At 43.1% G+C, this 14,024-nt stretch overlaps 1 protein-coding gene and 1 long non-coding RNA gene across 5 annotated transcripts in view; one reads left to right on the top strand and one right to left on the bottom strand.

Moving 5' to 3' along the window:
* Window positions 1-14,024, top strand: part of PRKCQ (protein kinase C theta) — a 165,311-nt gene that overhangs the window by 122,983 nt on the left and 28,304 nt on the right. The window lies entirely within an intron of this gene.
* LOC134762026 (uncharacterized) overlaps window positions 6,968-14,024 on the bottom strand; it is a 44,402-nt gene continuing 37,345 nt past the window's right edge. For both annotated transcript variants that reach the window (XR_010141471.1, XR_010141472.1), the window contains exons 2-3: window positions 10,635-10,804; window positions 6,968-8,857 (exon numbers count right to left, since the gene is read on the bottom strand). This is a non-coding gene — a long non-coding RNA (uncharacterized LOC134762026). The remainder of the gene's footprint in view (window positions 8,858-10,634; window positions 10,805-14,024) is intronic.

Raw genomic sequence — 14,024 nt, 5'->3', positions numbered from 1 at the left:
AGTTTCATATTCACTTTTTAAAAATTTTCATTTTGAAATAATTGTAGATTCACAGGAATTTGCAAAACATAGTCCAGAAATATCTCCCGACTGTGCCCTTCATCCAGTTTCCCCCAGTGGTCACATCTCACGTAGCTGCAGTACAATGTCAAAGCCAGGAAATTGATGTCCATCCAAAGTGAACATGGTGCTTTGCCATCTTCTCTCATGGGTAGATTTGTGTGATTTTGTTCACTTTTACATCTAAGGACCTAGTGCAGGTCTTGGCACATTAAGGTGCTAATAGATACCTTATAGAAGAGTAAATGGATGAACTAACTAATAAACGTGTGATTGGAGATGGTTGTTTGATAAAGACTCTGGCAGACCTCTGATTTCCTGGGTAAAATGATTCAGCAGCAAGTTCCTATCATTGCCAAAGGAGTTGTGGTCATCTGAGTCCTAGAACTATGTAGCTTTGCCCTGTGGTTGGGTGATATGTAATTTGAATTTAGCCTTGGCCTCTGTTCCATGAGGAATGATGTCTTTTAGCTTACATGGCATTGTTGAACTCACAGAGTGAGGCTTATTGATTAAATAACTTTCTGATCGTAGAAATCTATGTTTCATTCAGTTTGGCACAGGTACAGGTTTTGATGCTATAAACCATTTTCATTTTGAAGTGAAACCAAAGCTCATCAAAGCACAAGTGATGGGGACGTAAAAGGAGAGATTCAATTACTGAATTCCCCTTCGTAACAATTCTGAAATATGCCCACATGCACTCTGCTCAGACCACCCTCACTGCCATCCCCAGCAGCAGTCTCCTTTGTCACTCCCTCAGCCTCACCTGAGCCATCTCAATTTCTTTCCTCTTCACCTTACAACACCTTGGTGTGGCTGCCTTACTCTAATGTATTCCTGTCTACAGATGTTGGGTGCTGGTTCTTTTCCATGGCAAACCTTCCTTCCCGATTTCCATCTGCTTCTTGCAGAATCTGGCTTCCACAGATTGCTTCTCTCTGCAGCCTCACTCCCTTCTTGTCTTTTACATATGCTTGTCTCCACGTGATTCAGTGTTTGGTCCTCTTCTCTTCTTACTCTACATCCTCCATGAGTAACTTCATTGATGACTGTGGTCTTCGCTGTGGAGTCAATATGGCCCACCTGCACTTCTTCCTGCTGCAGACACTATGTCCACTTTCCTGCTTGAGACCTCCAAGTAAATGCATGAGTCCTTCAAAGACAGCAGGTCCAAAACTCTCTCTGTTGAACTTGCTCCCTACTTCCCTCTTTCCTTCTTTTTCTTGATGAATTACATGTCATCCATCCAGTCTTCTAGACAGAAAACTAGGAATTATACAAATTTCCCCCTTCTTTCTTACCCTTCAAATCCACCCAAACACCAAGACCTTGTATAATTGGACCCTCTCATGTCCATTCACTCCCCTAAACTTGTGACTGAATTCAGACTCTCCCTTGATTCCTTCTCCAAGCTCAAACAAATCCCCTTGATCCAGCTCCCCCCAGATCTCCAGGTCCTCCCACCCTTACTGCTATTACCCTAGTGCAGAACATGAGTATCTCTTGCCTGGCTCTTGGTGACACCCTTCCATCTGCTTTCCTCCCTTATCATCCATCACCAGGGCATGCTCTTTACATATGTTCATGCCTTTTGATCAGTTAGAAAAGCATCCCCAAGATCTGTCTATTTATATATGAATCATATACATTGTCACCAGCTAAGATAGACTGTGTGTTATCAATGCCTAAAAAGGAATATAATCAGGTTACACTAACAATAATATATAGTTTAAAATAACTAAATTGTATTATATTTATTTTTTTATTATTATTATACTTTAAGTTTTAGGGTACATAGGCACAATGTGCAGGTTAGTTACATATGTATACATGTGCCATGCTGGTGTGCTGCACCCATTAACACGTCATTTAGCATTAGGTATATCTCCCAATGCTATCCCTCCCCCTTCCCCCCCACCCCACAACAGTCCCCAGAGTGTGATGTTCCCCTTCCTGTGTCCATGTGTTCTCATTGTTCAATTCCCATCTATGAGTGAGAACATGCGGTGTTTGGTTTTTTGTCCTTGCAATAGTTTACTGGGAATGATGATTTCCAATTTCATCCATGTCCCTACAAAGGACATGAACTCATCATTTTTTATGGCTGCATAGTATTCCATGGTGTATATGTGCCACATTTTCTTAATCCAGTCTATCATTGTTGGACATTTGGGTTGGTTCCAAGTCTTTGCTATTGTGAATAGTGCCACAATAAACATACGTGTGCATGTGTCTTTATAGCAGCAGGATTTATAGTCCTTTGGGTATATACCCAGTAATGGGATGGCTCGGTCAAATGGTATTTCTAGTTCTAGATCCCTGAGGAATGGCCACACTAACTTCCACAATGGTTGAACTAGTTTACAGTCCCACCAACAGTGTAAAAGTGTTCCTATTTCTCCATATCCTCTCCAGCACCTGTTGTTTCCTGACTTTTTAATGATTGCCATTCTAACTGGTGTGAGATGGTATCTCATTGTGGTTTTGATTTGCATTTCTCTGATGGCCAGTGACGATGAGCATTTTTTCATGTGTCTTTTGGCTGCTTAAATGTCTTCTTTTGAGAAGTATCTGTTCATATCCTTTGCCCACTTTTTGATGGGGTTGTTTGTTTTTTTCTTGTAAATTTGTTTGAGTTCATTGTAGATTCTGGATATTAGCCCTTTGTCAGATGAGTAGGTTGTGAAAATTTTCTCCCATTTTGTAGGTTGCCTGTTCACTCTGATGGTAGTTTCTTTTGCTGTGCAGAAGCTCTTGAGTTTAATTAGATCCCATTTGTCAATTTTGGCTTTTGCTGCCATTGCTTTTGGTGTTTTAGACATGAAGTTCTTGCCCATGCCTATGTCCTGAATGGTAATGCCTAGGTTTTCTTCTAGCATTTTAATGGTTTTAGGTCTAATGTTTAAGTCTTTAATCCATCTTGAATTAATTTTTGTATAAGGTGTAAGGAAGGGATCCAGTTTCAGCTTTCTACATATGGCTAGCCAGTTTTCCCAGCACCATTTATTAAATAGGGAATCCTTTCCCCATTGCTTGTTTTTCTCAGGTTTGTCAAAGATCAGATAGTCATAGATATGTGGCGTTATTTCTGAGGGCTCTGTTCTGTTCCATTGATCTATATCTCTGTTTTGGTACCAGTACCATGCTGTTTTGGTTACTGTAGCCTTGTAGTATAGTTTGAAGTCAGGTAGTGTGATGCCTCCAGCTTTGTTCTTTTGGCTTAGGATTGATTTAGTGATGTGGGCTCTTTTTTGGTTCCATGTGAACTTTAAAGTATTTTTTCCAATTCTGTGAAGAAAGTCATTGGTAGCTTGATGGGGATGGCATTGAATCTATAAATTACTTTGGGCAGTATGGCCATTTTCACAGTATTGATTCTTCCTACCCACGAGCATGGAATGTTCTTCCATTTGTTTGTATCCTCTTTTATTTCATTGAGCAGTGGTTTGTAGTTCTCCTTGAAGAGGTCCTTCACATCCCTTGTAAGTTGGATTCCTAGGTATTTTATTCTCTTTGAAGCAATTGTGAATGGGAGTTCACTCATGATTTGGCTCTCTGTTTGTCTGTTATTGGTGTATAAGAATGCTTGTGATTTTTGTACATTGATTTTGTATCCTGAGACTTTGCTGAAGTTGCTTATCAGCTTAAGGAGATTTTGGGCTGAGACAATGGGGTTTTCTAGATATACTATCATGTCATCTGCAAACAGGGACAATTTGACTTCCTCTTTTCCTAATTGAATACCCTTGATTTCCTTCTCTTGCCTGATTGCCCTGGCCAGAACTTCCAACACTATGTTTAATAGAAGCGGTAAGAGAGGGCATCCCTGTCTTGTGCCAGTTTTCAAAGGGAATGCTTCCAGTTTTTGCCCATTCAGTATGATATTGGCTGTGGGTTTGTCATAGATAGCTCTTATTATTTTGAGATATGACTCATCAATACCTAATTTATTGAGAGTTTTTAGCATGAAGGGTTGTTGAATTTTGTCAAAGGCCTTTTCTGCATCTATTGAGATAATCATGTGGTTTTTGTCTTTGGTTCTGTTTATATGCTGGATTACATTTATTGATTTGCGTATATTGAACCAGCCTTGCATCCCAGGGATGAAGCCCACTTGATCATGGTGGATAAGCTTTTTGATGTGCTGCTGGATTCGGTTTGCTGGTATTTTATTGAGGATTTTTGCATCAATGTTCATCAAGGATATTGGTCTAAAATTCTCTTTTTTTGTTGTGTCTCTGCCAGGCTTTGGTATCAGGATGATGCTGGCCTCATAAAATGAGTTAGGGAGGATTCCCTCTTTTTCTATTGATTGGAATAGTTTCAGAAGGAATGGTACCAGTTCCTCCTTGTACCTCTGGTAGAATTCGGCTGTGAATCCATCTGTTCCTGGACTCTTTTTGGTTGGTAAGCTATTGATTATTGCCACAATTTCAGATCCTGTTATTGGTCTATTCAGAGATTCAACTTCTTCCTGGTTTAGTCTTGGGAGAGTGTATGTGTCGAATTTATCCATTTCTTCTAGGTTTGCTAGTTTATTTGCGTAGAGGTGTTTGTAGTATTCTCTGATGGTAGTTTGTATTTCTGTGGGATCGGTGGTGATATCCCCTTTATCATTTTTTATTGCATCTATTTGATTCTTTTCTCTTTTCTTCTTTATTAGTCTTGCTAGCAGTCTATCAATTTTGTTGATCTTTTCAAAAAACCAGCTCCTGGATTCATTAATTTTTTGAAGGGTTTTTTGTGTCTCTATTTCCTTCAGTTCTGCTCTGATTTTAGTTATTTCTTGCCTTCTGCTAGCTTTTGAATGTGTTTGCTCTTGCTTTTCTAGTTGTTTTAATTGTGATGTTAGGGTGTTAATTTTGGATCTTTCCTGCTTTCTCTTGTGAGCATTTAGTGCTATAAATTTCCCTCTACACACTGCTTTGAATGTGTCCCAGAGATTCTGGTATGTTGTGTCTTTGTTCTCGTTGGTTTCAAAGAACATCTTTATTTCTGCCTTCATTTCGTTATGTACCCAGTAGTCATTCAGGAGCAGGTTGTTCAGTTTCCATGTAGTTGGGTGGTTCTGAGTGAGTTTCTTAATCCTGAGTTCTAGTTTGATTGCACTGTGGTCTGAGAGACAGTTTGTTATAATTTCTGATCTTTTGCATTTGCTGAGGAGAGCTTTACTTCCAAGTATGTGGTCAATTTTGGAATAGGTGTGGTGTGGTTCTGAAAAAAATGTATATTCTGTTGATTTGGGGTGGACAGTTCCGTAGATGTCTATTATGTCTGCTTGGTGCAGAGCTGAGTTCAATTCCTGGGTATCCTTGTTAACTTTCTGTCTCGTTGATCTGTCTAATGTTGACAGTGGGGTGTGAAAGTCTCCCATTATTATTGTGTGGAAGTCTAAGTCTCTTTGTAGGTCACTCAGGACTTGCTTTTTGAATCTTGGTGCTCCTGTATTGGGTGCATACATATTTAGGATAGTTAGCTCTTCTTGTTGAATTGATCCCTTTACCATTATGTAATGGCCTTCTTTGTCTCTTTGGATCTTTGTTGGTTTAAAGTCTGTTTTATCAGAGACTAGGATTGCAACCCCTGCCTTTTTTTGTTTTCCATTTGCTTGGTAGATCTTCCTCCATCCTTTTACTTTGAGCCTATGTGTGTCTCTGCACGTGAGATGGGTTTCCTGAATACAGCACACTGATGGGTCTTGACTCTTTATCCAATTTGCCAGTCTGTGTCTTTTAATTGGAGCATTTAGTCCATTTACATTTAAAGTTAATATTGTTATGTGTGAATTTGATCCTGTCATTATGATGTTAGCTGGTTATTTTGCTCGTTAGTTGATGCAGTTTCTTCCTAGCCTTGATGGTCTTTACAATTTGGCATGATTTTGCAGCAGCTGGTACTGGTTGTTCCTTTCCATGTTTAGTGCTTCCTTCAGGAGCTCTTTTAGGGCAGGCCTGGTGGTGACAAAATCTCTCAGCATTTGCTTGTCTGTAAAGTATTTTATTTCTCCTTCACTTATGAAGCTTAGTTTGGCAGGATATGAAATTCTGGGTTGAAAATTCTTTTCTTTAAGAATGTTGAATATTGGCCCCCACTCTCTTCTGGCTTGTAGAGTTTCTGCCGAGAGATCCACTGTTAGTCTGATGGGCTTCCCTTTGTTGGCAACCCGACCTTTCTCTCTGGCTGCCCTTAACATTTTTTCCTTCATTTCAACTTTGGTGAATCTGACAATTACGTGTCTTGGAGTTGCTCTTCTCGAGGGGTATCTTTGTGGCGTTCTCTGTATTTCCTGAATCTGAATGTTGGCCTGCCTTGCTAGATTGGGGAAGTTCTCCTGGATAATATCCTGCAGAGTGTTTTCCAACTTGGTTCCATTCTCCACGTCACTTTCAGGTGCACCAATCAGATGCAGATTTGGTCTTTTCACATAGTCCCATATTTCTTGGAAGCTATGTTCGCTTCTTTTTATTCTTTTTTCTCTAAACTTCCCTTTTTGCTTCATTTCATTTTCCGTCACTGATACCCTTTCTTCCAGTTGATCGCATGGGCTCCTGAGGCTTCTGCATTCTTCACATAGTTCTCGAGCCTTGGCTTTCAGCTCCATCAGCTCCTTTAAGCACTTCTCTGTATTGGTTATTCTAGTTATACATTCGTCTAAATTTTTTTTGAAAGTTTTCAACTTCTTTGCCTTTGGTTTGAATTTCCTCCTGTAGCTCGGAGTAGTTTGATCGTCTGAAGCCTTCTTCTCTCAACTCGTCAAAGTCATTCTCTGTCCAGCTTTGTTCCGTTGCTGGTGAGGAACTGCGTTCCTTTGGAGGAGGAGAGGTATTAGAGTTTCCAGTTTTTCTGCTCTGTTTTTTCCCCATCTTTGTGGTTTTATCTACTTTTGGTCTTTGATGATGGTGATGTACAGATGGGTTTTTGGTGTGGATGTCCTTTCTGTTTGTTAGTTTTCCTTCTAACAGACAGGACTTTCAGCGCAGGTCTGTTGGAGTTTGCTAGAGATCCACTTCAGACCCTGTTTGCCTGGGTATCAGCAGCAGTGTCTGCAGAACTATATTTATTAATACTACAAAAATATCTATGCTTCATCAAAATAATGAGATTAAATGGCTTTTACACAATCTTGGTTTCGGCCAGGTACAGTGTGGCTCACACCTGTAATCCCAGCATTTTCGGAGGCCGAGGCGAGTGGATCACGAGGTCAGGAGTTTGATACCAGCCTGGCCAACATGTTGAAACCCCATCTCTACTAAAAATACAAAAACAAAAAAATACCTGGGCATGATGGCGAGCGCCTGTAATCCCAGCTACTCAGGAGGCTGAGACAGGAGAATCATTTGAACCCGAGAGGTGGAGGATGCGTTGAGCCAAGACAGAGCCATTGCACTGCAGCCTGGGCAAGAGAGCAAGACTCCATCTCAAAAAAAAAAAAACAACTTGGTTTCACACTTTAGGACTCTAGGATGGAAAGGTCTGATTTGTTTATTTCAATTCTGGGTTTTAATAGTTGTCATAGCTGGAAAAGATACTTCCCAAAGGTATAATTATTAACAGACTTTACAATATGCACTAAGGCAAGGATGTCACTGACAACAGTAGATATAAGTCCATAATTAAAAGCAGTGTTTTTAATATATTCCATTTTTTAACCAATCTTCTGTTGACTAAAACATCATTGTTTTTAGCTTCATCATATATGGCTGACAGAGAGCTTGCCCTGGGAGAAATAAAAACATCAGCGTTGCCATTTTCTCATGTTCTGCTTAAGAAAGATTTATTTTAGTGCAGAATTATCTTCATCCAAATGTTGTGTTTGCATTGCTATTGCAGTGTTACCTTCAGCCCAAGCCTCTTTGCAGATAACTTCATAAGGCCTTGTCATTTTGTAAAAATTTATTTAGTTAAAGCAACACTCAGGCCGAGCATGATGGCTCACACCTGTAATCCCAGCACTTTGAGAGGCTGAGGTGGGCGGATCACTTGAGCCCAGGAGTTCAAGATCAGCCTGGGCAAGATGGCAAAACCCCATCTCTACTAAAAATACGAAAATTAGCCAGGTGTGGTGGTAGGCACCTGTAATCCCAGCACTTTGGGAGGCCAAGGCGGGTGGATCACCTGAGGTCAGGAGTTTGAGACCAGCCTGGACGACATGGCGAAATCCCGTCTCCAATCAAAATACAAAAATTAACCTGGTGTGGTGGCAGGCGCCTGTAATCTCATCTATTCAGGAGGCTGAGGCATGAGAACCTGCAAGGTGGAGGTTGCAGTGAGCCGAGATTGTGCCACCGCATTCCAGCCTGGGCAACAGAGCAAGACTTTCTCTCTCAAAAAAAGAAAAAATCAGAACCCAAAACGGTAGCACAACTTATGATGCATGGAAAATAAATGGATAAGCCAAGTCACTGCCGAGCTCCCCCTGAGATGCAGCTTCCCTCCTCCCCACAGGATTCCTCACTTCCTGTTTAAGTTTCTCAATGAGGGTACCCATGTCACTCTAGATGGTAAATAGTCATAAAGCCTCAATTCTTCCTCATTTTAAATTGTTTTTTAATGGATGTATTACACATGCAAGTTCAAATTTTCTTGTCGTGTCTGGGATGGTCTGGGCCACCCCTGGGTACACGCAACCCCGGAGGCCACTGCTCAGCCAGGTCTCCAGATTCTCCTCTGTGCTGTGCAGACCTGCCCCTGTCTGGCTTCAGTATCCTCAAGGAGTCCCCATTCTCAGCTGGGTGTCAGTCACAGTCCTGAATGTGGGTCCCTAAGAACATGTGCTACCACATTAAAGTGCTACCTGCAAATAAAGAATTAAAAAAAAAAATTTAAGTGCGGCCGGGCATAGTGGCTCACGCCTGTAATCCCAGCACTTTGGGAGGCCGAGGCAGGCGGATCACGAGGTCAGGAGATCGAGACCATCCTGGCCAACTTGGTGAAACCCTGTCTCTACTAAAATACCAAAAATTAGCTGGATGTGGTGGCACGTACCTGTAATCCCAGCTACTCAGGAGGCTGAGGCAGGGGAATTGCTTGAACCCGGGAGGCGGAGGTTGCAGTGAGCCGAGATCGTGCCACTGCACTCCAGCGTGGTGACAGAGTGAGACTCTGACTCAAAAAAAAAAAAAAAAATTAAGTGCTACCTGCCCTGGCCAGGCCACTCTGCCATTGCACATCCTTGGTCTGTGACCCCCCCCTCGAACACAGTCACCTTCTCCCTAAAGTTGCCACCGGCTTTAGGAATCACCTGCTCTTCCCTTCCCTGTGCAAGCACAGCACCTCTGCATCCACCTGACCAATCCATTGAACTTCTCCCCATCAGAGACCATGGCTTATCCACTCACAGGCTGGAGCAGCAGCCCTCAGCTGCTTCCTGAATAAATGACCACACCAAGTCAAGCACCCTAAAAGTTCATCTCTAAGTGTGTACTGGATTCCCCACCTCTGGGCATCTTTTGTTAAATAATCCTCCCCAGCTTCCCCCTACTCTACCTGGAAAAATCCCACCCCTGGTTGGAGGCTCCCCTCCCACCATCCAGTTGGTGGAGTTTTCTTTCGTCTCACTCAGTTCCCCATTGCCCCTTTTACCCTCAAAAACCAAACAAAACTGGAGCTGTGTTTTTCCTCCTCGGTGCCTTAGGGAAATGTTCGCCTCTCTTGTGTGGTTCTAAGTCAATGCTGTCCCTTGGGGTCTTTATGAGTGTTCCGCTGCTGTCTCTCCTACAAACGTGTCTGTAAGCACCTTCAGGGAGGGGACTCTGTGGCCTGGGGAAAGCTGACTAGGTGAGGCAGAGAATTAAAACACAGGAACACACAACAGCTGGGACAGAGGCCACAGAGGCCATCTAGCAGGCACCCATCGTTCCTGTCAGGAGAACTCAAATCTCAGGAGCTCATGCATTTCGTTGCAGAGTCAGGAGCTACACATGAAAAACACACGTGTGCTCCCTCAACTGGGGACCGTCTCACTAGGCCGCACCTCCTGAGAGCTAAAGCGCCTCTCAAAAGCCTCACTGTTCCCCCTATGTTCCTATAATAGGAGCAAAGAGAGGCTGATGTCTCTTTGGAGGTGCAAACTCATTTTGACAAAGAATAGGAAGGCAGTTAAACAGGGAAATTCGTACTTTCTTTTTTTTTTTTTTTTTTTTTGAGGCGGAGTCTTGCTCTGTCACCCAGGCTGGAGTGCAGTGGCACAATCGTGACTCACTGCAACCTCCGCCTTTCAGGCAATTCTCCTGCCTAAGCCTCCCGAGTAGCTGGGACTACAGGCGTGTGCCACCATGCCCTGCTAATTTTTGTATTTTTAGTAGAGACAGGGTTTCACCACGTTGGCCAGGATGGTCTCGATCTCTTGACCTCATGATCCGCCCGCCTTGGCCTCCCAAAGTGCTGGGATTACAGGCGTGAGCCACCGCACCCAGCCGGAAACATCGTACTTTCTATGGCACACTAGACACTCAGTAAATCCAGATGGGATTGCAATGCGTGGAAGCAGCTCCCTGGAGAAAGTCGGGGTTCCCTGGAAACCACACTGGTATTGGCCCCAGGAGGTCACTGAGTGCTGGGGCAGCACTCACCCAGTTGCACATCATGGTAGCAGAGCCCCGCGTGTCCAGACCTGACTTCCCAGCTCCTGAGGCTGAAGGAGAACAGATGAGGTTTGCTCTGGCGTCGTACGGTGAAACCACTGTTCCTCTCTCGCTGCTTTCCCGGGTTTCCTTGTGCATTTTGAGCTGTGCCTCTGATTCTTTGGGTCAAAGCGAGGACAGAAAAAGAACAGAACACGAGATCACAATGAGGCAAGGTCCTGGGGCTGAGAGAGAAAGGGGCCACCCTTGCTGGTGTTTCTCCACCACAGTCTCTTTAAAAATTGGGCATGGGCCGGGCATGGTGGCTCATGCCTGTAATCCCAGGACTTTGGGAGGCTGAGGTGGGTGGATCACCTGAGGTCAGGAGTTCGAGACCAGCCTGGCCAAGATGGTGAAACCCCGTCTCTACTAAAAATACAAAAATTAGCTGGATGTGGTGGCACACACCTGTAATCCCAGCTCCCCAGGAGGCTGAAGTAGGAGAATCGCTTGAACTCGGGAGGTGGAGGTTGCAGTGAGCTGAGATCACGCCACTGCACTCCAGCCTGGCCAACAAAGCGAGACTCTGTCTCCAAAAAAAAAAAAAAAAAAAAAAAACTGAGCATGGTGTGAGCATGACAGCTTGAGGTTTAAAACCAAGAGGCACATTATGCTATGGAAGGAACATCACGTAGTAAAATCCTGAAAGACCAGATTCAGAACATCGCTCTCAGCTCACTAACTAGGAGAATTTAAGTAAGACCTTTGGCCTTTCTAAGCCCAGTCATCACCCCCTATAGGAGAGGGATAACTGTGCCTAGCTCGGGGAGTTCTTATCAATAAAAGACAGAACATCTGCAAAACTCCTAACACATATCAGTATTCCTGAGGCAAACACTCTGTTGCACGTGTGAGTTTGCATTTTACTTCTTCCTCCTAAGGTAAAACTGAAATTTTTTACCAACATCGCCAAGCTTTGAAGGTTTAATTTGCACCACAGCTGTCTCCTGTCCTTCCAAATTTTCTTTTTGTTTGTCCTGCCAAAACGAAGTTGTTTACAAAGATATGTGGTTCAGAGACGTTTCTGGTTGCTTTGACGCCGCCTTGTGGGCAAGTCTCAGAAATTGCATGTGTCCCTGGCCCAGCAAATTGAGCAAAGATTGTATTGGGTGCATCTTATATTTCCTTATCGTTCTCCCTGGGTCTACTTTCAGATGATTCCTTAAGGCAAAGCCTATTTTTTCTAAATTATAAAGTAAACTTTAGCATGTAAATATTGAGGTAAGAGTAGCAGGTAGCATTGTTATATTGGAAATTAGTAACAGATTGCAAAATTCTGTTTGCAGCTTTATTTTCAGAAACGGGGACAAGCGCATCATCAAAGCAGATATTTATCATAACATTTATAGTTGTCCCATAAGACAAATCATCTTGACTTTGCTACTTTTCATTGGATCTCACAAGAAGCTTGTAAAAAGCGGGCCAGATATGATTCCCGTTTTTCACAAACGAGAAGGATTAAAGGGTCCTCCCAAAACTACACAATAAGAGATTAAGCCAGAAGTAGAGCCTGTGACATTTTATATGGCCAGCAAAACTGTCGTGCTGCTGTTGATGTTGTTTTTCTGTTTGTTTAGCAAGTCTGCCTCAGAGACACTTCACAGCATCCCTGGGCCTCACTTAGTACTGATCTGTCTCCCAGGAATGGGCCCCAGGGTAGCAGAGGGTCAAGGATGGGGTTGCCGTGCACATCAATCTGCTCCATCTAAAAAAGCTCACCAACATCAAAACATGTGGCTTTCCTAGAAAATACTGGAATGTCTGGAATTTTTTTTTTTTTTTTCGAGACAGAGTCTTGCTCTATCACCTAGGCTGGTGTGCAGAGGCGCGATCTTGGCTCACTACAGCCTCCACCTCCCAGGTTCAAGTGATTCTCCTGCCTCAGCCTCCTGAGTAGCTGGGATTACAGGCATGCGCCACCACACCCAGCTAATTTCTGTGTTTTTAGTAGAGACGGGGTTTCGCCATGTTGGCCAGGCTGGTCTCAAACTCCTGACCTCAGGTGATCCACCTGCCTCAGCCTCCGAAAGTGCTGGGAGAATGGCTGGAATTGTGGCGTCATTTTCTTTTCAAGGCCATCAGTGCTGCAATTCTGCCACTCATTCCAAAGGCCCATTAAAGAAGGAAGAGAAAAATTCCATTTCATATGAGTAGTGCCAACAACAAAATATCTTCTGCGTGTGTGTGTGTGTGTGTGTATTTATGTGCGTCTGTTCACAGATGCACCCAGCTAAGCCCGAACACATTACAAGGTAGAACAGATGTTCATCCCCAAGAGAGTCCGACTGTCTTGCTTTTAAGTTTAGTGCCTCAATCCTATTATTCCTTCTCCATTTTGTTTTGGCTAATAAAGTAACTTGCCCGCAACTCATCCTTGGAGCAGCAGTCATGAATTGACAAAGATTTTTTTTCCCTCTTTTCCATTAAAAAAATTTTATGTGCCACTACTATGTCCTAGGGTTTTGTTTTTAATTGTGGGAAAATACACATAACATGAAATTTACCATCTGAACTATTTTTGTGTACAGTTCAGGAATGTTAAAAATAGTGCCAGGTGCAGTTAATCCCAGCACTTTGGAGGCCGAGGCGGGTGGATCACTTGAGGTCAGGAGATCAAGACCAGCCTGATCAACATGGTGAAACCCCATCTCTACCAAAAATACAAAAATTATCTGGGCATGGTGGTATGCACCTGTAATCCCAGCTACTCGGGAGGCTGAGGCAGGAGAATCGCTTGAACCCAGGAGGCAAAGGTTGCAGTGAGCCGAGATTGTGCCACTGCACTCCAGCCTGGGTGACAGAGCGAGACTCCATCTCAAAAATAAATAAATAAAATAAAGTGTATTGTATAGTTGTGCAATCAATCTCCAGAAGGTTTTTCATCTTGAAAAACCAAAACTCTGTCCCCATTAAATACTAGCTCCCTATTCCCCCTCCCCACAGCTCCTGGCAGCCACCATTCCACTTCCTGTTTCTAGAATTTAACTGTTAGGTTGGTGCAGAAGTAATTATGGTTTTTGTCACTGAAAGTTAAGTTAAGGGCAAAAACCTCTGTTAATACTTAAGGTACCTTATGTAAGTGGAATCATTCAGTATTTGTCTTTCCCTGCCTGGCTTATTGCACTTAGCATAGTGTTAAGGTTCACTCATGTAGCATGTGACAGTTTTCCCTTCACCTTGAAGGCTGAATAATATTCCACTGTGTGGATGTACCACATTTTCTTCAACGCCTTCCCTATCCCTCCTCCCTACTCTCTGCCCAGACCCTGGCAAGTGCTACTCTCAGCTTCTATGAGTTCAGCGTGTTTACGTTTCACATATAAATGAGATCTCGCAGTA

Source organism: Pongo abelii, chromosome 8 (genome assembly GCF_028885655.2).
Source record: "Pongo abelii isolate AG06213 chromosome 8, NHGRI_mPonAbe1-v2.0_pri, whole genome shotgun sequence".
Taxonomy (NCBI): domain Eukaryota; kingdom Metazoa; phylum Chordata; class Mammalia; order Primates; family Hominidae; genus Pongo; species Pongo abelii.
The sequence above is the reverse complement of the archived record's forward strand: the minus strand, read 5'-3'. Positions and strand labels throughout refer to the sequence as shown.